At 37.5% G+C, this 24,717-nt stretch overlaps 1 long non-coding RNA gene across 2 annotated transcripts; it reads left to right on the top strand.

Annotated features, from left to right (window-relative positions):
- Positions 1 to 1,842: 1,842 nt before the first annotated feature.
- Positions 1,843 to 21,311, top strand: LOC140168255 (uncharacterized). 2 transcript variants are annotated; one of them, XR_011861173.1, is made up of 4 exons: positions 1,843 to 1,971; positions 9,995 to 10,123; positions 11,128 to 11,221; positions 21,240 to 21,311. It is a non-coding gene; the product is annotated as an uncharacterized lncRNA (long non-coding RNA). The 2 variants fall into 2 exon arrangements; XR_011861172.1 differs by lacking the exon at positions 21,240 to 21,311 and having other exon boundaries at positions 11,128 to 12,137.
- The last annotated feature ends 3,406 nt before the right edge of the window (positions 21,312 to 24,717 follow it).

The raw sequence follows: 24,717 nt of genomic DNA, 5'->3' as shown, positions 1-24,717 counted from the left end.
TAGGTATGAGAGGGAAACCTCAGTTAACACATTTGCTAGTCAGCCAAAATGACCAAAACCGGCAATACCTACATATTTACATAGAAATATAAAAGAACTGCTAGCTCAAGGAAACCTATATAAATATGCTGTCTATACTGACCCAAATATATGATTTCATGGTGATAAGATACTCGCACATGGAATTTTAGAGGGATTTTGATAGCAGTTCCATTAAAAAAAGCTGCTATCCTCATGAGACTATAAGATCTAGAAACACCCCGAAATGCAGTTTTGGGGAATTTTGCTAGCAGAATCTTTTTGATGAAAGTCGATCTTTGACAAGATGTAACTTTGCCACGGAAAGTGCTATGACAAAAAGGTTTTCAGTTTTGGCTTTCTTTACTCAAGGGCTTTAATTTGATATAAAATGATGTAGTTTGATGGCAAATTTGAATTCACCTAGCATACCTATATATAGGCTTGTTTTGAGCCCAGATAGGGTAAAATTGCAAAAGTTGTGCAATTTTACCCCAGCTGGGCTCAAAACAAGGTGTTTTTCGTATTAAAAAGGTATTTTCGTGTTAAAAACTTTTTGACCCCTCCTCCTTCTATCAGGATGTAGTAGGGGAAGGTGGGGCATAACGGACCCCCAGGGCAAAACGGACCCATAGGGAAAATAGGCCTTGGCAATACTGTCGTCTATGCAAATTATATCGAGGAACACAAGTATGGCCACGCAGATTTACAACAAAAATTTGATCTGAAACAATCTACTGACATCCTAGCAAGATCGAGTCAAAAAATTACAACCTGTCTGACGTAAGATATGAAGATGTTTAATGTGCTGAAATTTTACTTCATTAATATCGGATTCTTAAATAATTGTGTATATGTAAACACTAAGGTACTAGCTTTGACCTGTATGTACTGCATGGGCTATATGCTACAATGCATGCAACCTATTCCTAAAAAATCGGGTATGGGGCAAAACGGAACCCCTAGTGTGGGGCATAACGGAACAGGGTTCCGTTTTGCCCCAATTGTACATAAATACGTCTTCACTCAAGGAAATGTAGGCGTTATCTAGGGGCCTACTCGTGGTGGTAAACACTTTGCTGAAACATAGGCATATTAAACTAGGCCTACGGATAGAATTAATGATTAAAAGTTAACTTACTCTACAGAGATGGGTAGGCCTACTAATCAAATATCGGTCATACATATTATAGGCCTACTAGGTCTATAAGAAGTTAACTCACTCCACAGAGATGGTAGGCCCACTTAATATTGTAACTGAATATAGGCCAACATATAACTAGGCCTAGGGCCTACCGATGGAACTACTGATATAAGTTTACACCCAGGGTGCCGTTTTGCCCCATAGGGGGGTTCCGTTTTGCCCCGATAGTGGGGCAAAACGGATTTATTTTTTTGAAAATATTTCTTCATTTTTATGAAAAACTGTAAGATTCAAGTTATATTGGTTAATGGTATATTAAAGGTAAATACAATCTTCAACTGAACATATAATTTTTACAGTCATATTACTTATGGTGACGTCACAGAGCATCCTTGAAGTATCCACCTTCTAGGCCCCTCAAAACTTTTTTGACTCAACTTTTGGACCCCTTCCCACCCCACCAAAGTAATTATGAACACTCCCTAAACAAAAAGGTACAGAGTGTACAAATTATTCTTGTAATCCTAGAAAAAATTAGTGCTGAGTTTTTCTGGAATCAGAATAGGAGTTAGGAGGGTTTTGTGAACTAGGCTAGGTGTGAACTCCCCTGAACTAATACTCCGTGAATTCGGAGGTGCTCCTAAGACGGGAGGAATGTACGTGTACAGGAAACGGTCCGCAACGACATGGCCGCGTTCACGAAGACTGACATCAGGCATGCAGGGAAGCAGTAGAATCGATCTAGATTTGTTGATAATTCAGCATCAGCAGTGTCCACTTCTGGATGGGAAGCTGAGGTGAAAACTTAGGTGAGGTAACACTCTACTTTTCAGCCCCAGACATATTGCTTAAAAACATTAGACATCAAGTTCAAAACTTCAAGCCCCGGTTCAACTCAAGCCCGGGGGGGGTCACTCCCATTGTGGCCTGTACACCATCCGCGATAATGAAAACCCGTAAAAAGGGTCGTTTTTCGTGGGTAGGCACGATACGCGCGTATCGCGTTTAGGGTGTCAAAAACATGAAAAATTGCAATTGCTAAATACGCGGAAATGAAATTTAGGGTATGAAATTTGATGTTAGGAATGAAATCCCTGTTTAGGGTGTCGTTTTAGCCAAGGGGTTAAATCCTTGTTTAGGGTGCTTTTCAAAAGTTGATTATCGCGGATGGTGTACAGGCCACAATGGGAGTGACTTCGGGGTTCAAGCAAGCAAAATAAAAATATGATGGGGTGGGGGAGGGCGATGCACTTTCGGCGTTAGTTTACTTTTAGGGGTTTTATTCTTTTATTCAGTGCAGAAGGCAGCTATTACATGTAAGAAATGCCGCACTTTCACTTCAGTTTCCCACGCGTTTGAATTAGACTTGCTTGCCAGTCTATACGCGTGTACACCTATGACGTACAATGTATATCTACCAAAAAACGTTTCAAAACGTAAAAAGCGGCCAAAGTTTAAAAAATCTTTCCTGTGTGGCTTTTCACCCTTTTTTAAACTTGGTCCCATTTAGTAAAGTAGTATTAACATGAAGAATGAGTCCTAATTTTTACATGCAACAATGTACTCTTATAGGTTTTAAGACTGTTCGAAAGCGGTGCAATATGACGTAGCCTTGGCTACTGTATGTATTAGGCCAAATAAAAAAATAAACATGTTTCACGTCCCCTCCCGCTTCCTTTTTTGAGGTTTTCTCAAATAAATTTTTATTTTTTGAAATTCAGTTATAACTTTTCAAATAATATGTCTAGGAAGTTGGGTTGCTTTCTATAGCCTTGTTAAGATACAAGAAACATTTTAGGAAGGTTTTGTGATCATTAGAGGGGGTGTAACTCTCAGAACAACAAATAAAAAAGGGCCTCCTTCTTTTTCCAGACATTATTGTATGTACAGATTGTACGCTAAAACAGCTCCAAGTATGGGTATTTACACCAATTTTGCGATAAAAAATAGAAAATAAAAAGCCCCCTCTTGCTCCTTTTTTTCGAAAACCCGGACGTGAAACATGTTTTATTTTTTACTTAGCCTTATCAAAAACATTTCAAGGTTTATGTTTCATTATATTGCGTGATCATAAAGAGTAGTAGAGTATTATATATACTTAGCAAATTGACTGTGTGTCAACCTGCTACATATGATATAGGCCCTACACCTGTACATATTAAAGGCGCAGAATCGCACATGATGATGAAGAATTTAACAAAGTGAGTATTTGCTACAAACAGGGTTGTCACCAGGACCAAAAAAGTACTGGTTAAAATATTGAAGGCGAAGCGTAGCGAGCGAATCTCTCGCTCCTCGCACTATCTTTTTAGTGAACGCTAGGGATTGGGGAATAGGCTTTGAGGGTACCACCCCACTAAAAAAAATTTTCTTGCTCTTTTTTTTTTTTTTGTGAGTGCCGGACGGCCCCAGACAGTGCCGGACGGCCCCGACCGGCGCCGTCCGGCGTAGTGACAACCCTGGCTACAAAATACATTATAACGTCTATACGGAAAAAAACTTCAACATTAATTCATTTGCTCTACAAAATAAACATTGACAACTAAGAAAACCAACAAGTAGCCTATACATGTAGATGACTTCGTATGGGTCTTTAAAAACTTTCATAAATGGGACCAAGTTTAAAAAAGGGTGAAAAGCCACACAGGAAAGATTTTTTAAACTTTGGCCGCTTTTTACGTTTGGTAGATATTAATTCTTTTTTGAGGTAAAAAAATATTGCGCGCTAAGTGGTTCTTTGTAGCCATGCGAGGTGAACTAGTTGGATATCCATATTTCGCGGTTATTGGTGCTTTGTAGCCCTCCGGGGCAAACTAGTTGGATATCCATATTTCGGGTGAGTGGTTTTTGAAGCTCCGAGGGCAAACTAGTTGGATATCCATATTTCATGCGGTTAGTGGTTCTTCTGCTTCTGCTTCTGCTTTATAATTGGCACCGCCTCCGCAGAGTATCACGCCAATGGAGGGTCAGGGTCAGTTAGATGTGCTGCAGATGTAGATGTGCTTTCAACCTTTCTTTGAATTGAGTTGGTGAAGTAGATTCGATGACATTGGGGGGCAGGGCGTTCCAGTCGACTATGGTTTTTGGGAAATATGAGTTCTTAAATGTTTCCGTTCTGGCAGTCAGATGTTTATAACATGCCTGATGTATGCGTGTACTCCTCGATGGAATCAGCCTTTTGTTTGCTGCTGTGACAAAAAGTTCTTCATTTCTGATTTTATATAAGTTCGTCAATCTTGAGGCTTTTCTTCTTTCTTGAAGAGTTGGCCATTCAAGTTCACTGAGCATAGATGTAACGCTACTATGGCGGCTGTAATCACTACATACAAATCTGGCTGCGGAGCGTTGCACTTTTTCAATTTTGGAGATATTTTTTGCTGTGTGGGGCTCCCATATAGAACCGGCATACTCCAGCGTTGGTCTCACAATGGATTGATAGGCAAGAGTCTTGGTTTCTTTGGGTGCTGCATAAAGGTTCCTTTTTACCAAACCCATAACGGAATTCGCCTTTTTTACCGTTTTGTCTATATGCGTGTTCCATGACAGAGTACGGGAGACTTCAATGCCGAGGTATGGATTGGAATCAACAGGAGTCAGTTTCTGACCACATAAGGTATAATCAAAAACTTTTGGAGTCCGTCTGGGACTTGTCATTCTGATGACAGTGCACTTACTGGGATTGAACTGCATAAGCCATCTCTGTTGCCAAAGTTCAAGATGATGTAAGTCTTCCTGGAGAATATTATGATCAGCTTGTGATTGAATAGTATGGTAAAGTAAACAATCGTCGGCGAATAGCCTAATTTGCGATTTGATGGATTGCGGCAGATCATTAATAAAAAGTAAAAAAAGAAGCGGGCCCATGACGGTACCTTGCGGTACACCTGAAACCACGTCCTCAGCCACAGATTCAGCTCCGTCGACAACAACTTTCTGCGTTCGCAAGTGAGGAAGGTCTTGATCCAGCTATGTATTGGTCCTTTGATCCCTAGATGGTCTAACTTTGACAAGAGTCTGAGATGGGGAACCATATCGAAAGCTTTTCGTAAGTCCAAAACAATGATGTCAGTTTGATATCCTCTGTCAACATTGAAGGCAAGGTCGTCCATGGTTTCTAACAGTTGCGACTCGCAAGAACGATTGCGCCTGAATCCGTGTTGGACGTCGGTTATGATGCTATGAGTGTCACAGTGATCCATGATGTGTTTGAAGATAACATGTTCCATGGTCTATTGGTCTTGCAGCACACTGATGTTAGCGATACTGGACGATGGTTTGAAGGTAAAGATCTATCTCCTTTCTTAAACAAGGGTGTAATGAATGCAGTCTGCCAGTCTGTTGGTAGATTCCCTGTTTGCAAACTCTGAGTGAAGAGCGCTTGTAGGAGAGGAGCTATCTGTTCAGCACATTCTTTTAATATGCGAACTGAATATTGTCTGGCCCAGAGGCCTTATTTGGGTTCAGTTTTTGTAAAAGTTTCAGAATACCATCACTAGAAAAAGCCAAAGGTGGAATTGTTGGCTGTTTTTTAGAAGACATTTCTGGTATATCACATGTATATCACATTGTTCTTTGTAGCCCTCAAGGGCAAACTAGTTGGATATCCATATTTCATGGTTAGCGGTTCTTTGTAACCCTAAGGGGCAAACTAGTTGGATATCCATATTTCATGTTTGTGGTTCTAGTGGTTTTAACGAATTCGTAACCACCCCAGTCAGCTGCATACCGCATCCAGCTATTTTAATTATCAAAATACTAGTTTTTTAATGCTATGGGGTAACAGAATTATTTAAAAAATTAATAGCTGAACCCAATAGTTCAGCCAAGGACTGGAAACGACATATTGATGACTTTATATAGAGTCCACGTATTCAATAAACCCAAGGCGGAACGAGAGTTGATAAGTAACCGCTATCCGAACCATAAACACACATGCATGATCAGACAACGAGTATTCAATTTCCTCATAGCATCATATCCCACGTTGTACACACGTCAGTCGAATTTGGCGGTGTTGGTTTGTTAGCCCTCCAAGTTATAACATCGTTCACTTTGTGTTGAACATTGTATGTGGGCCTCGCTGTAATAACATAAAGATCAGTATGATCAGTGTGGTATCACAGAGCAGACCCTTGAGAGGGTCTGCTCATTTGGCTCATTTGCATGGCAGTCGGACTCGCCATTGTACTTGATCATTTGTGTATGGAGAGCAATGGCGACCCGTCATTGTATTTGTTCATGTGTGTATGGAGAGCCACTCTTGGAGCCCATGGGACTTAGGCTAGGTCCTCAGGTAGAGTCAGACGCTGTATGTACTAGAAACGCCCATTCTTGATTCTGCGTTCATTCAATGTTAGCATTAAATTTGTATTGATGCTAGCTGACCCAGGTGAAAATGTGTTACTGATGTTGTTGTTGGGGTGTTAGGTTAATTGATGTTTGGGGATGCTTGTGGGGAGGGTTATTTAGAGAGTTCAAATATGCATGGTGATGACGTGGTGTGCATGCATGTAATGTTTAGCCTCGTATTATAGCCTCGAATTATTAGCCTCGTCTTAGTCTTACAAACAACATGAAGAGGTAGGCCTACTGTAATTGGCCATGCGTTTTGAGTTGGGCCGGTAATGCGTTACATGTTTTCGCGAGATGACAATTGCATGTTTTTTCGTTTAGATATGCATTTCTTTCACATATTATACCCAACATATATAAGAGTATACATTTTCTTGCTGCAAATGAACCAAGGAATCCAAAAATGCACTTTAAAATGGCACAGGGTGTAACACTAAGGAGTTATGGAACTGAAAATACCAAATATTTTAGGGGAAAAATGTAAAATTTGACAATTAAAAAATAAAAGTTAGCTTCACCCCACATATTTAAAAGTTCCATATTTGAATTCCTCTCAGTCAGAGCTTTAAATACATATATAGCATCATAGGGTTCAATAAAAATAAAATGATTTTGCGCCAGCCTCTTTCAAGGCATATTTTCCCATTGACTTCAATGTGTAACCCGAACGGAAAATAAAATATGCAAAATTGCTTCTCAAAGCAAATCAAATTACCTGGAATATGATTGTATGGTGTTATAGTATGCAGTTTAAAGTGAATTGTAAAAATGGGAAAAAAGAAATGGACCTCTAGCATCATATGACCCCTGGGGGTCACTTTGATCAAATTTGCTCCTCCTGATCCTCCTCCTCCTGATCCTCCTCCACCCCGCACATTATGCTAATTAGATGCAAATTATTCAAATGTTAATAACTTTTTACAACTTTTTAAAGGTTTACTGTATTGGTCTCATCACTAGCTTTCATTTGACACCAAATGTAACTACATAGGGTGCATATTAACTGAGAAAATTGAAAAGATGAACCCTAAAATGTCGCGCGCATGTAACATCTCCACCTATTTACTGGCCCAACTCAAAACGCATGGCCAATTAAAAAAGAAAACAAAATGAGGACAAACAGGTAGGCCTACGAGTATGTGGGTTAGCCTATAGTTAGTCACAGTAAGAAAATGAAAACGGGAATAAAATAGGCTAAAGAAGGAAAGAATAATAAAATCTAATAAAATTAGATGATTTAAATAAAAAAAAGCTATTAAACTGAGGACAGAACTAAATAAATAACATGAAAACGGGAAATCACAAGCTAAGCAGCAAATAAAAAATGAAGTCAACAGGGAAATGTAAGAAAGGGCAGATTTAGAAAATAATGGGAACGGGATTGAGTAAATAAAAAACATGGTAACGGAAATTTGCAAGCTTTATAGCAGCAAAATGTTTTTAAAAAATGGAACAAAATTGGCCCATGTAGAAGAAACTAAAAAGAAAGAAAGAAGCTAAAATGGAAACTTAGGCTTAACGAGGGTCAGACTCAGATAAATGAAATTTACCTTTTCAATGATTCTACCTGTTCAGTAATTCCTCCCGCTTTTAGTGAACGCCCCATTTACTCACCTAGCGGGATATGCAGATATGACATGAATACAAATTATCAATTTTCATATGTTTTTTAGGTCAACCATGAATGATCCTAGCATTTAGGTCTAGGTCCAGGGACACTACAAAACCCGGGAAAAAAAAACTTGTATAAAAAAAAAATGTGCCGGATACCCGGGCCGGCACAAAAATACCCGAAAATCACACCCCTAGAAAATACACACTTAATGATTTGCGCAGGTCAGTTGCAGTTCAGTTATTTTAAACATTTCTTCAAAATTTGTTCAACAGCGGTACCGGTATATAAAATTGGTACTCACATGACCTTATAATTTATTGTGCTTGCTAATTTAAGACTCGGTTCAATGTCGGTTGAAACAAAATTAAGGATCAAATGCATTTTAGTGTCCAAAAAGGCAAAATTATCGTCAAAGTTATGCTGAATTCTGCACCCTTGTGAAGGGTGCAGAATTCGAATCGGGAATAAAAAATACCTGATCTTTGCAATTAAAAACAAAAAAATACAACTTTTAAGTTAACATACTACATGTACAGTAGGCTACTATTGGCAAAAGACATTATAGGCCTATTGCCAAACAATACAGAATAGAACATTTGATGTCAATTAACTTGTCAAAATGTTGAAGAAATGTGCTCCCCAAACATCTGGTGAGTAGGCAGACGACGGTGGCCGACATTATTCATGTGGCAGCAGCCAATAGCATAAACAAAACAGACAATATGATATATGGCAGCACTGAATGGACATTGGACGCCCCGTGCCGAGGTGCGTTTTTAGCTCCCGAATCCATGGGTTAATACCAAAGGTCGAGGCCTTATCTAAGCCTCGACTTAGCCTCAGAAAATAAGCCTTATGAATAGCCTCATTTCCTTAGCCTCGTCTTAGCCTTATCTTAGCCTGAAAATTAGCCTAATTATGTAAAATGCATTGGATTTGACCCTATGTGATTTCCATGTTATTTTGCAATTTAATAAAACCATGTTTTCCTTGATTTTGGTATGAAATTGAGCAAATAAAATTCAATGTCATGTCAATTTGGAGTTATTAATAAAGGGCAACTAAAACTGATTTGAAGTTTTACCTGTTTGGAATCTGTATTGACTACCGTAAACGTTCGCCTAATGGCGCACCTGGGCTTTGCCTTGGTGTAAATTTCATGTACTTATAGAGGACTCCCTCCTCTAAAAATCCCAACAAGAATTAAGGGTAAGTGCCCCTATTTGCTGGTGGGATTTTTATATGGGAGGGTACTTTTAGTTTTGTGTCTAAAATTCCAGTTATGTCAAGGGAGCCTATAGCGCCATTAGGCGAACGTTTACGGTATTCTTATAGAATTACTGCAATGTAAACAAACTAACTCATGGCCCATATGAACATGGTGTACTGGACCTACTGGTTTTCAGTACTGGTACCCTGTTTTCCATGGGTGACTGTAGGAACCCATGGATTCGATCCATGTACCGCCCGTGCCCCTATGACGCTGCACCACTGGGTAACATAAAACCATATTGTTAATGTCAAGAGCTTTCAATGGGCTTTGACATTACATATTCTTTGTTTTATGTAATGTGTTTTCATTAGCAATAATTTGAGACCATTTTTATCCAACTCTGAGCATTTGCCAGAATGTGATTTTAACCTTTTTGCTTTTATCTCAAGAACTATTTAACATCAACATCCTTAAACTGCAAGGACGGTATTGGTCTGGTTTCAAGCTGGTCTGAATAAATTTGAAATTTGATGCCTTTTTTGTTTTATTCGAATTATGGATCTTTCATGCACTGGGAACCTCATAGAAATGAATTGTGTTTAGAAAATAAGACAATAATACCAAATATTAATATCATGTTGTAACCTTTCAGATTTATCTATCCACCGATCTGTGGTTCAAAACATCTACAAGTAGAACCAGGGCCAAGCCAGCTTGGATTGTGGTCTTGTATATCTTGCTACTTCACTCCAGGACATCTTTGCTACAATTTACTTTCATGGTAGGTTTTTAGGAACACAATATTGTAACATTTGCTGAAAAGAACCGTCCTCAATGTTTTTCAAAATTCAGATTTTGACACTATTGTAATCTTAAGGGGGTACTACACCCCTGGCCAATTTTGTGCCTATTTTTTTTTTTCTCAAAAATTATTGCGCATGGTGACAAGTAAGATATATTAATTATAGGGGCAAGGACTACAACCACTGCACTGGAGATTTTCATTTCAACACAGACAACAGTTGTGGAGTTACAGTCAAAAATGAGGGAAACCCAATATTTGATCAATAAATCAATAACTACTTGCCTAGAGTTGCTGAATTTTCAGTGCAGTAGTTGAAGTCCTTGCCCCTATATTATACGTATCTTACTTGTCACCAATGCGCTATAATTTTTGAGAAAAATGCAAAGATAGGCTCAAAATTGACCAGGGGTGTAGTACCCCCTTAATGGCCCTTAATTTAGGTGCCTCATTTAAACAAGCTGATCGTTTACGGTAACAACGTGGCTTGTTATATAGGTCTAATGTGTCACTTTCTATTAATTAACTATTTTGCAGTATATGTTGTTATCATGGTTATAGGGCTATTCAATAAAGTCAAATGGGTTTCTTAATATCACGAATAGTCAGTTTAAAAGCCAGGGGCAAGGGAGGGAGTGAAGGAGGGGAATTCGAAGTAGATGGGCTATCAAGATTAGAGGGGAGGGGAGGAAGAGAAAAAGAAAGAAAGGTCAGGAGAAGTGGAGAGAGGGAGAAGGAGAGTGAGGGAGTGATAAAGTGTAGGCATAAGAAAGAATGTAGCCATAACAAGTGCAGACTGCAGATAAAGGAAAAGAAGGATGGATAAAGACGGATGGCTAGCTAACTATCACGCTGGAAAACATTTTGTACAGAAAATCTGCTTGTCCTGACTCCCTCCCTTAAAAACATAAATGTATGGTTTGAAAAGAGAATTCAGAATATATATATAACACCATAATTATATTGTTGTTTGAACATTTCAGATCCGCAGACAGAAGCCAGCGAAGACTTTTGCCTTGTAGGCCTATTGCTTCCTGCTCCTACTCCAGGACATCTGTTCCAGAATTGACTTTCATGGTGGGTTTTAGGTGCACACATACAGTAACTTGATCTACATCTTACATAGTTCACTATGTAAAATGCATGTAACACTCAGCAACAAATGGCAGTGAATTATTTGAAACCATTTACTTGTGCATTTTGCAGAATCAAGCATTATTCTTTGGAAAAATTGAAAACCCATGTGAACAGACATCTTATTAAATATGTGCAAGCTTGTAGATGCAAATGTGTGTTTTGTAAGAAAAACTTGTCAAAAGGTTGTGACCTGGAAAGGCATTTCAATAGCCACAGGATACTATGGTACCAATTCAGTAACTGTTTGACCATAAAAAAGAAACCTTATCAGTGTGAATATTGTCAGAAATGTTTTACGTAGAGCAGTGTTCTGAAAAATCACATCAGAACTCACACCAAAGAGAAACCCTTTCAATGTGAGTGGTGTCAGAAACGTTTCAGTGAGAACCATAACCTTACAAGGCATATGATAACTCACACGCAAGAGAAACCCTATCAGTGTGAGTACTGTCAGAAATGTTTTGCTACAAAATATGGTCTTGCAAACCACATTAGAATTCATACTAAGAAAAAACTGTATCAATGTGAGTATTGTCAAAAATATTTTGCTCGCCGGCATTGCCTCACATACCACATCAGAACTCATACCAATGAAAAACCTTATCAGTGTGAGTACTGTCAGAAGTGTTTTGCTGACAAAAGTGGCTTGTTGCGCCATATCAGAACTCACACTAAAGAGAAACCTTACAAGTGTGAATATTGTCAGAAGTGTTTTACTCATAACATGACGTTTAAAAACCACATCAGAACTCACACAAAAGAGGAGACTCCTTATCGGTGTGAATTTTGTCAGAAATTTTTTATGCAGAGTAAGGATCTAAAACGACACAACAGAACTCACACCAAAGAAAAACCGTACCAGTGTCAATATTGTCAGAAATGTTTTGCTCGCAGTGATGGCCTCACAAAGCACATCAGAACTCATACCAACGAAAAACCTTATCAGTGTGATTATTGTCAGATACATTTTGCCGACAGCAGTAGCATGGTTCGCCACATCAGAACTCATACTGAAGAGAAACCCTACAAGTGTGAATTTTGTCAGAAGTGTTTTACTCATAACATGACGTTTAAAAACCACATCAGAACTCACACAAAAGAGGGGACTCCTTATCGGTGTGAATTTTGTCAGAAAGGTTTTATGCGGAGTAGTAATCTAAAACAACACATCAGAACTCACACCAAAGAGAAACCGTACCAATGTCAATATTGTCAAAAATGGTTTGCTCGCAGGCATGGCCTCGCATACCACATCAGAACTCATACTAAAGAAAAACCTTATCAGTGTGAGTACTGTCAGAAATGTTTTGTTGACAGAAGTAGCTTAGTGCGCCACATCAGAATTCACACTAAAGAGAAACCCTACAAGTGTGAATATTGTCTGAAATGCTTTACTAGTTAGTTTCATCATTTCAATTTTATTCATAATACACATAAAACAGATATATTGAAAAGAATACATTTAAGGCCAGTCAGGAGGGTTGAGAAGGTACATGACCAGGCTCAAACATCCGCAGGCATATTAAACAACAGGACAATACAACATATAAATGCAGTTTATAAAGGAATACATCAATAATAATATATTATAAATTAGAAGTAATATTGCATAAAAATGTTGCCAGGGCCCCGCCCCGAAACAATTGCACAAAACGATAAAATATGGTCTAAAAGACGGCGATATGATTTAAATCGACCAATCATGGTCATATTTCATAACAATACTTTTAATAACCACATCAGAACTCACACCGAAGAGCAACCATTTTGCTGTGAATACTGTCAGAAATATTTTGCCTATAAAAGTACCCTTGAAAACCACATCAGAATTTGCTGCAATGAGAAAACTTATTGGCCTCAAATACCAAATCAGAACTCACACCAAAGGTAAACTCTATCAGTGTGACACTGTTGTGCACAACTATCTCATTTTGGAAAATGGATTTCATTTTGAAAATCGTCTCAAATTGGATAAAATGGAGATGCAATTTGAGAATGAATTTGAGTACTATATGAGATCCGTAATCACCCAATTGGTGCTTAATATAATTATGTACATTGGTGCTACCAAATGTTTATCATCTGATGGTCAAAGAAGTTGGGATTCACCAAAATTGTATTTTGACTATGCGGGGCCTAATTGCTCAAATGATCTTAAAGAGGAAACATCGTTGGCCAGACCAACTGGCAGGGAGGTGACAGTATCTATTACCATCAATTACTAAATGTTTATTCTCCTTGTCCCTATACATCACATTATGCTCTAGTTTAGCTGGTCTGGACATTTGCAAGTCGAAAACTTCTATTATCATGGATTAAGTTTCACCATAAAATGTTGAGCTTGCTGTAACACTTTATGAATAAATCCAGATGTGCTGTATCCTCTTTGTTAATTTGTGCTTGCAGATCTTGTTTTCTCAGCTAAGAAGACAAGACCAATTACTATGAAGTGTGTTTGTGTTTTTACTGATATACTGATTCATTGAGCCATGGCACTTGAGAATGTGAAGGGGGGGGTAGGAGCAACAATTTATTTATGACGATGCGTGCGATTTTACTCATTTTCCAGCTTTTTGAGATTTACTACCTAGGCGTGAGATTATACTACCTTGGTGTGAGAAAGTGACCCAATGCGTGAGACTCACGGCCAATGCGTGAGAGTTGACAGCCCTGTAGGACATTTTTTGTTTTTGCTATAGCCCTCGAATGAAATGTATTTAAATATGTTTGTACGCACTAAGGTAGCATTGTGTGTGAATTTTACTTCAGAACTAATTGCGGTTATTTTTTTATGGTCATTTTAGTGACTAAAATGGCCCAAAATGAGGGTTTTTCAATATTGCTGTCCATTTCTAATCATCACCCCAATAGACTTTACATGTGAAATAAAAAGGGCCATAAAAATTGAATACCGTAGCACTATAGTTCGGATGTAAAATTCTTACAAAATGGTCTTTGAGTGATTACAAAGATAATTAAATACTTTTCACACTGTTGTGCACAACTATCTCATTTTGGAAAATGGATCTCATTTTGAAAAGCATCTCAAATTGGATAGAATTGAGACCCAATTTGAGAATGAATTTGAGTACCAATATGAGATCCATAATCACCCAATTGATGCTTAATACATAGGTGCTACCAAATGTTTGTCATTTCATGGTCAAAGAAGTTGGGGATCACCAAAATTGTATTTTTGACTGAGCAAGGCCTATTTTATTGTAATTTAATAGCTGAAGTAGTATTGGGAATTTTGTTCAGGTTTCTCTACCAAGAAGACAAGGTCAATTATACTATGAAACATCTTATTGTTGATATTTCAAATTTAAATATCAGGGTTTTGCTTCAGTTTTCACTGCATGAATTGTTTCCACATTAGGCCCCATGACACAAGGGAAAAAGCGGTAAAACGAGCAATATCGCTCAAAAACGCTAAGATCGCCAAAATTTCCCACAATTTCTGTTAAGTAAGTTTATAATCTGAAAAAAGAGGAGAGATTCTGCAAATAATGTGCAAATAATGTGAAATAATGTGCGATTTACCGCTTTTTCCCTTGTGACATGGGGGCTTCTTACTTGCAGATGATTTTACATGCAGAACTCAAACAGGTGATTAAACCATTGGGCTATTCCAGTTAAAATCCATACACCCCTATGGAAGACATGCCCTTAATCTTCGAGACAAGGAGTGTGAATTTCAAATGAAGTTACCTGAATAGGCGATTCCATTTGATATCTACACCCCTGTGCTGCTGATTGAGGTCATGACCTCCATCTAGGGGTGTATGCATGTCAAATGGAATAGCCCATTGGCTGCAAGAGTGTGGCAGTCAAATTTCACTGTATCAGCTACACATTGAGTATGTACAGTACACAGCCAGCCTGTGCAGCAAAATATCGATTTCATTTTTTGCGGCTTTTTTTTTTTTTTTTTTTTTTTTTTTATCTCGAAAGCCCTAAGTAATATGCGCGTTCTCGTTCTAAACTTTGATCCGGAACCAATTCTAATTTTTTGACGCCAGAGGAAAAAAGAAATTGGAATTAAAGAAAAATGCATTTGAAGTTTTAATTTTACATGGAACCCTATGCAAAATATACAAGTTGGAGTCCAAATTGAGCTATATGCTACACATTGGCTGCCTTGAGATTCCAGTGGTTAAAAATATGAGTGATTTTGAACGCTTTCAAATTTTCAGCCCCCCCAGCTACCCCCCCCCCTGCAGATTTTTTAAATTTTTTTAAGGCGAGTGATTTCAAATGTAAAATCATGATCTGGAACAGACTTAAATATTGAAATCATTCAAATCCTACAAAAGAAGAAATGCTGGGCTATTCCATTTGAATTCCATACTCCCCACCGGCAAGACATCTTCCACACAGGGAGTGTGAATATCAAATGGAGTTGCCTGAATGGGTGACCATATTTGATATCTACACTCCTGTGTGCAAGATTGACGTCATGACCTCCATCTAGAGGGTGTAAGCTTTTTAACTGGAACAGCCCATTAAGCATTGGCTGCATTTAACACATCGGACATACAAGGTAGGCTGGTAAATCACTGAGTGTAAGCACATTGTGTACTTTGGAACCTGTGGAGCAAATTTGATTTAAATTTCCCGCTTCTTTCGATTGACGTCATGACCTCCATCTAGAGGGTGTAAGGATTTTAACTGGAACAGCCCATTAAGCATTGGCTGCATTTAACACATCGGACATACAAGGTAGGCTGGTAAATCACTGAGTGTAAGCACATTGTGTACTTTGGAACCTGTGGAGCAAATTTGATTTAAATTTCCGCTTCTTTTTGAAAGCCCTAAGTAATATGCGCGTTCTCGTTATGAAACTTTGATCCGGAATCAATTCTAATTTTTTGACGCCAGAGGAAAAAAAGCACTTGAAATTCCGGAAAAAGCCATTTAAAGTTTGAATTCTCCCATTGAACCCTGTGGTAAAGCCACATTTTGGAATTCAAATTGGACAATATTCTATATATTGACTGCCTTAAAATTGCAGGGGTTGAAAGTATGGGCAATTTCAAACATTTTATTTTTTTTTTGACCCCCCAAACACCCCCCAATGCATTTTTTTTCCTTCAAAAATTTGGTGTATGGCGGGTGATACAGGCCCCATGACACAAGGGAAAAAGCGGTAAAAGCGAGCAATATCGCTCAAAAAACGCTAAGATCGCCAAAATTTCCCACAATTTCTGTTAAGTAAGTTTATAATCTGAAAAAAGAGGAGAGATTCTGCAAATAATGTGCAAATAATGTGAAATAATGTGCGATTTACCGCTTTTTCCCTTGTGACATGGGGGCTCACATTATCTGTTGTTCTTTTCATTTTTTTTTATATCAAACAAACTGAAACCAAGTAACCAACTAGATATATCCTCCTGGAATTTATAAGTCGACCCTTTGTTAGTGATTGAGTTTGCGGTTTTCCGGCGCAATTTTATCATGATTATTCAGATTTTAAGTTTGTGAGATATATTCTGATGCTTTAAATAATTTGAAAAACATTCCCTTGATTGTTTGTTTTAGAAAGGAACAAGAAAAACATTTTTAGATCAACTTTACCAATATATGGTCACCTTGTCATACTCAAAAGACCATGAACAGCAATTAAACCCATACTTGACCATGAGAAGTCTAGACACTGGTTCCATACAGTATCATACTTCACCAACTATAATAGTTAGCAACTTAGCACCCAATAAAACCTAATTGGGTGGATTATATCTCAATTTGTCACTCAAATTGGATCTCATATTGGATCTCAAATTGCTTCTCAAATTTATTCAATTTGAGACGATTACAAATATGAGATCCATTTTCCAAAATGAGATACTTTTGAATATCAGTGTCAGTCGGGGGGCTATGTCGGGAGCTGAAGTCCCTGGTGTCCGAATCCAAGTCCCTGGTGTCCGAATCCAAGTCCCTCACAATTTCTGATGTCCGAGTCCTTGCATGTATATGCACTGTGGCAAATTCAAGTCCCAGATTTTTCAGCGATACTAGCTGGCCTATATCAACATTTCAGTTCTATATTATTTTCTTGTAAATACATAATTTGCTACTCCCACCTAGTGATATTTAGGTCACAGTAATGTACGTATTATGCTGAATTTATACTTGAGCACTTATGCAGAAAAATGATTCTCACACATGCTCATGTTTACTTCTATTTTCTGATCATCAAGTCGATCAATCGATACAGGTCACTGACGCAAAAACAATGTCGCTTTTGCAAGTTGAAGAAATCTCAACTGCCGAACGATGTCACTTGGCACGTGAATGCATCAACCGGTCATTTCCTATCGACTGGATTATTTTGTAAATTAATTAACCTTTCTCGTTAACTTTCGGAGATGAAAAAAAGCAATAATTATTGACAGCAATGTGGATGTTCTATAAGTTGTATTTTGTGGCCTTTTGAATATTTGTCGTCTGTAAGGCCTAAAAAAAAATTTAGGGTAGGTAGGTCGGGATTCATCAAAAGATGCAATATGACAATCAAAATAAACATCACTTTCAAACTTAAGGTTATAAGGAACGGGGTCAGTGGCATGTGCAAAGAAGGGTACGCCCACAGGGGGTAATGCGCCCACACTCTTACAGGGTTCACAGGTTTTTGCCGCAGGTGAAAAAAAAACCGCAGTTTTAACCGCTTGGCAAAAACAATTTTTGCCAGTTTTTGCCGGCACAAATGGCAAAAACTAAAAAAGTGATTTATAGTTCAGTTTTTTCATTTCAAAACAAATTATTAAGTTACAAAACTCATTTCCTGAGTGTAACAATGCCAGATTTTGTAATTATAAGTAACATATTAAGAAATTAAAGACATGCGTTTCCATTGCTCAAGTGCATTTAACCGAAATGTGGCATATAATTATCAGATTCAAAACTTTTTCATTTTAAGGACTTATTGAGACAAAAATTATGTTGTATGATTCATTCAAAGTTGTGTGCTGAACTGCTGCTGTTTATGAGCTTTCGGTGTTATTTATTAATATTGGAGTGACTATATGTGACTGGACACTAAGAATCAGCCGTAAAGTCCACCCCCGGTCAATTTTGTTTTATTTCATGTTTAGAAAATATATATCATAAGCTTTAAACTAGTATATGATTTGACTTCAAACAATATCCAGAAGTGGGGTTATATGGTTTGTTGAACTCTGCTCCTTCAACAAAATGGTAACTTTTTCGGTTCTACTTGTGTCTGTTTTTCCACATTGTTGGTAATAAAGTCATAATTGGCGGTCATTTCAAATCATCCCCAAGTCAACGAGATTCAGGAATGTCCTCTCATTGTTATTGTTACCTAGACAAAATACAATGCAATTGTAACCCACCACTTGAACAGGATTTAGCCAAAGCAAACAAAGACTAGCCTGAGCTATCTAATGATTAGATTATTATCCTCTTCAGCAATAGGATTATTGATTGGTTTAAACGCTATCAAATGAGATACATGTCGTGCCTAATTGAGACACCTATGAATACAACCTGCATGCATGTTTTGCATTGTATCTCAGAATACAATTTGCCGAGTTTACGGCTTATTCGTAGTGTCCACTCACATATGTGAGTTTTTGCCGGTTTAAACCAGGCAAAAACAGGTTTTTGCCACTGGCAGAAACCGAACCCTGCTGACTCTTATGATCTATTCATTTTTGTATAGATCATTGTCAAATTTGATAAAAGAAACTATTCAGATATGGGGACATAACAGATTTCTCTTCAAAATGATTAGGATATTCTCAACAAATTAATGACAGGAAACTCATCAAATTTGATAAGATTGCCTTGTCATTTAAAAAAATGAATAGGTCCTTGTCAAATATGACCTAACTTATCAAATTTGAGTAGTTGTCTTATCAAAAATGGCCAAAAATATCAAATTTGGATAGTTAGCCCTTTTTTTCATTTTTCTTTGAATAATTGTTATATATTAAAAAATAAAAAAAACTTCATTTTAATAACGGGCTGTGCAATAATTATGAACCCTTGTGGGAGGGTAAAATTTTTGGCGCCCAAGGGGGGGCAAGCAATTTTTGGCACACATTCATGGGGTGCCTTTTAAAGAAAATGCTCTAAAAAGGCTCAGGAAAACAGTATGGAAACGCTTGAATATGCACATTTTGTATCTAGACCATTTAAGGTTTGTAAATTGGGATCCCCAAAATTTGGCATGTGCAAGGAGGGGGGCGAAGAATTTTTGGCAGGCCGAGGCAAGCAACTTTGAGTGAATTTTCATTATTGCACAACCCGAAAGAGTGTAGGTTCAAAAATGATAATATAACTAGAATCAAAATGAACAGTATAATATCAAAACAAATAGTTACAGGATCAAAAATAAATGAGTATGGATTCTATTAAAAAATTATACAGAATTATAGTGCAGTTGGGGAAAAATCAGGGGGTTACCAATTTTTTAGCAGTCAGGGAATAGAGAACAGTCCCCACTTTTTGAAAACATTTAAATTATAGATGAACTCGGAGGGTTGTGAGGTACCACGGGGTGTTATAGCAATAGATCATCAGAACTATATGTTATTAAGGTGATTTATAATAATTATAAAGAAGATTTTTTCACAAAGTTTTCAATACTAAATACAGAATGACCCATATTTAGGGCCTGCGTGATAGTATACATACATAATATAATCATTGCTATTAAGCCAGATTTTTTTTGTTAAATAAATTAGCCAATACATATCTAAATATGACAAAAGAAGGCATACAATATCGATTTTGTTCAAGCTTCTCCATCTCTGCAGGGCTACTTGTAGTCCATCACCTTTATTCAGGTAATTTGGCAAATTATTTTTTGTCTCAATAGCCACTATGCAGGTCTACAGAATGCGTCCAAATATAGGCCAACACCAAAAATATTGCATTTCCTCATGTGGAAATACACCGATAATATTACATTTGCTCATGCAGGAATACAACAAAAATATTTTTTGGTCAAAATATGTGTCATACGAGTGAGCAGTTTTGCCGTCTCTGTTCAATCCAACAAATCATGCTGCACTTAAACTGGCGTGTACTCGGTGTTAGTAATAGCGCCGTCTTTTGATTGCATGTAATGGCGTCTGGGGTGTTTGGAAGACCTAAAAGGCATTTTCATTAATTTTGCATTTCAAGCGTTCATCGAACTATGTTAATCTTTTCCATTCAATGCATATTAGAAACAGTAATAAAATCAAAACCAAGTTAGTTCTGTTATTTATTCTAAGCACCTACTTTAAAAAAACAGATAAAAAGTAAATCTTGCAAGACCAAAATTTGAAGTAATTTGCAACTACAAGCCAATAGTGGGGTGCCGCCATAGCGGGTGCCCCAAAAAGCAGATTTGCATAGATTTTCAATAATACCAATTAATGTCACACACGAAGCAAATAAATGAATTAAATTAACCGAATAAGGAGGTGACAGCTGCCATATTAAATATCGAAAACTTTTTTTTTTCAAATCCGGAGAATATAAGATACATGTACTCATCAGTCTGGAACACTCTGTATTTATGCTTACCAACCAGGCAACATAAGTCTTAGCTAGGAGTTTACAAGTTTTTGTCATTTTTAACCAAATTGACAGTCCAAAAGTTGACCCTGCCAATATATATTTGGTGTTCAGTCATTTTAAATTGCTTAGTTCATTTATTAGTCTGGCCTTGTTTTGAGTTCACAGAACTTATTCAAGCATTATTTTTAAAATTTAGCATATTTCACAATAAAGTAGAACAGGGTTTTCTTTTTTCGTCGCCTAATGTCATGAATTTTTTCTGAAAACTGCCTGTCCAAAATGACGGCTGGAAACATTGTGTACAGAAAATCTGCTTGCCCTGACTCCCTCCCTTAAAAACATAAAATCATTGTATGGTTTGGAAAAAGAATTCAGAATATAATACCATTATATTGTTGTTTTTTTCATATATTTCAATCCACAGACAGACGCCAGAGAAGATTCGTCTTGTATTGCTTGCTGCTTCACTCCAGGACATCTGTTCCAGAATTGACTTATGGTGGGTTTTATAGGTGTAAACAGTAACTTGATCTACATCTTATATAGTTCACTATGTAAAATATATGTAACACACAGCAACAGATGGCAATGAAACATTGGAAACCGTTTACTTGTGCATTTTGCAGACTGCAGCATTATTCTTTGGACAAATTGAAAACCCATGTACGTAGACATCTTATTAAATATGTGCGAGCCCATAGATGCAAATGTGTGTTTTGTAAGAAAAACTTGTCAAAAAGTGATAAGCTGCAGAGACATTTCAATAGCCACAGGATACTATGGTACCAATTCAGTAACTGCTTGAATGTAAACAAACCCTATCCGTGTGAGTACTCTCATAAATATTTCAGTCACATTAACTTTAATGTTAATAGGCATATCAGAACTCATACCAAAGAGAAACCCTATCAGTGTGAATATTGTCAGAAATATTTTAAGCAGAATAGTGATCTTACAAATCACATTAGAATTCACATCAAAGAGAAACCGTACCAGTGTGAATATTGTCAGAAATGTTTTTCTCGTAGGCATGGTCTCACATGCCACATCAGAAAAACCTTATCAGTGTGAGTACTGTCAGGTTTTTGCTGACAGCAGTAACTTGGTGCGCCACATCAGAACTCACACTAAAGAGAAACCTTACAAGTGTGAATATTGTCAGAAATGTTTTCAGCAGAAATGGCATCTGACAAACCATGTTAGAATTCACACTAAAAAGAAACCATTTGGGTGTGAATACTGTCAGAAATATTTTGCCCATAAAAGTACCCTTGTAAACCACGTCAGAATTCACTATTAAATATAAATAGTGTGAATATTGTCAGAAGTGTTTTACTCAGGGATGTCCTCAAATACCACATCAGAACTCACAACAATGAAAAACTCTTTTAATGTGAGTAATGATTTGTTGAGAAAAATATCAGAAATCACAACAGATTAGACACACCTTATCAGTGAGAGTACTGCCAGAAACGTTTTGCCCAAAAGGTCATTTGCAAGACATCAGAATCAGGATCAGTGTACGGAAGGACTGGAAATGGCTTCCACCCATTGTTCTATGCTAGTTGCGGGTTTACAAATTATCTTCAGTAGAGCAAGCATATATAATACATTGATTGGTAGACCCACAATTACAAGTCAACAATGCCTTTTCGGAGATTTTTTACACGAAACCATAAAACAATTAAGAGTTTGCAGTTTGAATTATATAGAATAAAATAAATCCTACGCACATCAAGTCAAACCTACTGTTGATGCCATTTACCAAAATCAAAGTTTGTTTAAGTGTTGTGCATCCTTAATCATTGCATTCCTATGGCATGTTTGTTTATGTGATGAGCGCCCTGAAGTAAGCTAAACATAGCCTGCAGCCCATCAATCACATGTAATTTGGTGCCGAATTTGGCACTGGAGGCTGTCATCTTGGTTTTTGATGTATTGTAGTGTAGAAGCTCTCGGTAAAGACACAATTAATCTTTACCTAAACCAACATAATTAGTATTTGTGACAAGAACAAGAAGAAGAATAGCAAGTGAAGATAATAAACATCATCAAGATACGTTTCAGCTAAAGTGTATCCTTGGATTTGTGATGATTTGTGTCACTTTTTGTTGTTGGTTCCGAGTCATCGAAGATTGTATTATTTAGTACCAAGCTTCTGCTAACCAGGGGAGCAATCCAAGTTTGCCCCTACATTTGTAAAGATTAATTTTCTGTAAAAAGATGCTATAGTTGGTAAATAGTTACCAAATAAAGGTTCAGTTGAGCGTCTGTTTTGTAAGCTTACCTAAAATAGCTAAAAGCTTAAGGTCGTGTCAGCAGTGTAAACATAAACATTGCATTGGCACAGACAGTCACCACAGCCTCCAGTCATGTCAGACGTCACTGAATATAGCAAATATTAATGAGTGTGCATGTAGATAAATGCACATTTGGTAGAAGCTTAAGGATTAGAACTTCAAAGAAGTTATTGAGGCCTATGAATCCGAATCGTAGAAATCAAAATAAAGATATCAGTAGTAGCTGCCTGTATGTACATTTCTAACACAGACATTAGATCTCTTGCACCGTTGTGCAGGAATGACTTGTAGAATCAAAAGCACAAACTGACACGGGACTACTACTGAAAAATAGCTTTGTGGTATTTTAATAAATATCTAATTAAGGGGTAACAAGTTTACTCTCATGAGTCGCTTTTACAATTCAAATAAAGTTTGGTAGTAAAGTGCCTGCATGTACGCCTCTAATACTGACATTAGTAATCTTGCAGTTGCACAGCTAGTGCATGCAGGAATAACTCATAGAATCATACAACACTGACTCAGGACTTCTACCTAAAAAAGAGTTTTGTGGTATTTTGTTATCAATAAACGGGCGCAAAGAGCTTACTCCCGCCTGTCGGTGCACGATAAACGAGTGGATCGAGCTTTCTCCCACCCGTCGGTAAGCAACGTAGGGCCTGCATTCAAGCCGAAGTTTCGTGTATACTGACATTCAGATTTATTTTAGGTTTCGACACATGTAGCCTCACAAAGCACACTTTACACAGGTCCTACGATAGTTTCTCACATAAATTAGTGAACCGTTGTTCACTTTAGAAAAATATTTAAACCGTTGCTTGCATCGGTGTCGTTTACGTTAATTCGCTCGTTTCGGTACTATCGAAAACATCATGTCGAGCCATAAAAGCGGTTCCGAACTAAGAAGCAGAAGATCTTATAAAAGTGATGCATTATCTAAAAGTACAGAATATGCTTTATTGCAAGCTGCAACTCGAAAGGTAGAGCTAGAATGTCGTGCCAAAGCATTGAAGGAAAAACAAGCTCTAGAAAGTGAGGAATTTAATATCCAAGCCAGGGCAAGGGACTTGCAACAACAAAGAGAGTGGTTGAAAATGAAGACTGAAATAAACATAGAGCAAGCCAAAATAGATGTATTGGAGGATTATGAACATAAATCCCAGAGCTTAAGAAGTAGACCAAAATCGGTGCTTGATGACCTCACAGAAGCTCAACCAGATACAAACACATCAGTGAGGCAGTGGTTGAACCACAACACTAGAGAAGGTCAAGAAATTGATGGCAAGTTCCTAGCTAAACATGATACAATTGGTGCTGTAGGTCTAAATCCAGGGGCAAGACCAAAATACACACATGTGGAGTTGGGACCTGCAAAAGAGCAGCCAGCAGTGGGCATGACTACTGATGGTAAAGTACATACTGATTTAGGTCAACAAGTTCAGCCAAGAAGCAGGTTAACAACCAGTCAAGTTATGCAAGTCAACTTTCCACCACCAAGTGAAGTCTTGTTTCCTGCAGCAGCACCTGAGGAATCAGAAAGTACAGGGGACAGAATACCCCACATTATTTGTCAGCCACGAAATATGAAAATATTGATGAACA

Source organism: Amphiura filiformis, chromosome 13 (genome assembly GCF_039555335.1).
Source record: "Amphiura filiformis chromosome 13, Afil_fr2py, whole genome shotgun sequence".
NCBI lineage: Eukaryota > Metazoa > Echinodermata > Ophiuroidea > Amphilepidida > Amphiuridae > Amphiura > Amphiura filiformis.
The sequence above is the reverse complement of the archived record's forward strand: the minus strand, read 5'-3'. Positions and strand labels throughout refer to the sequence as shown.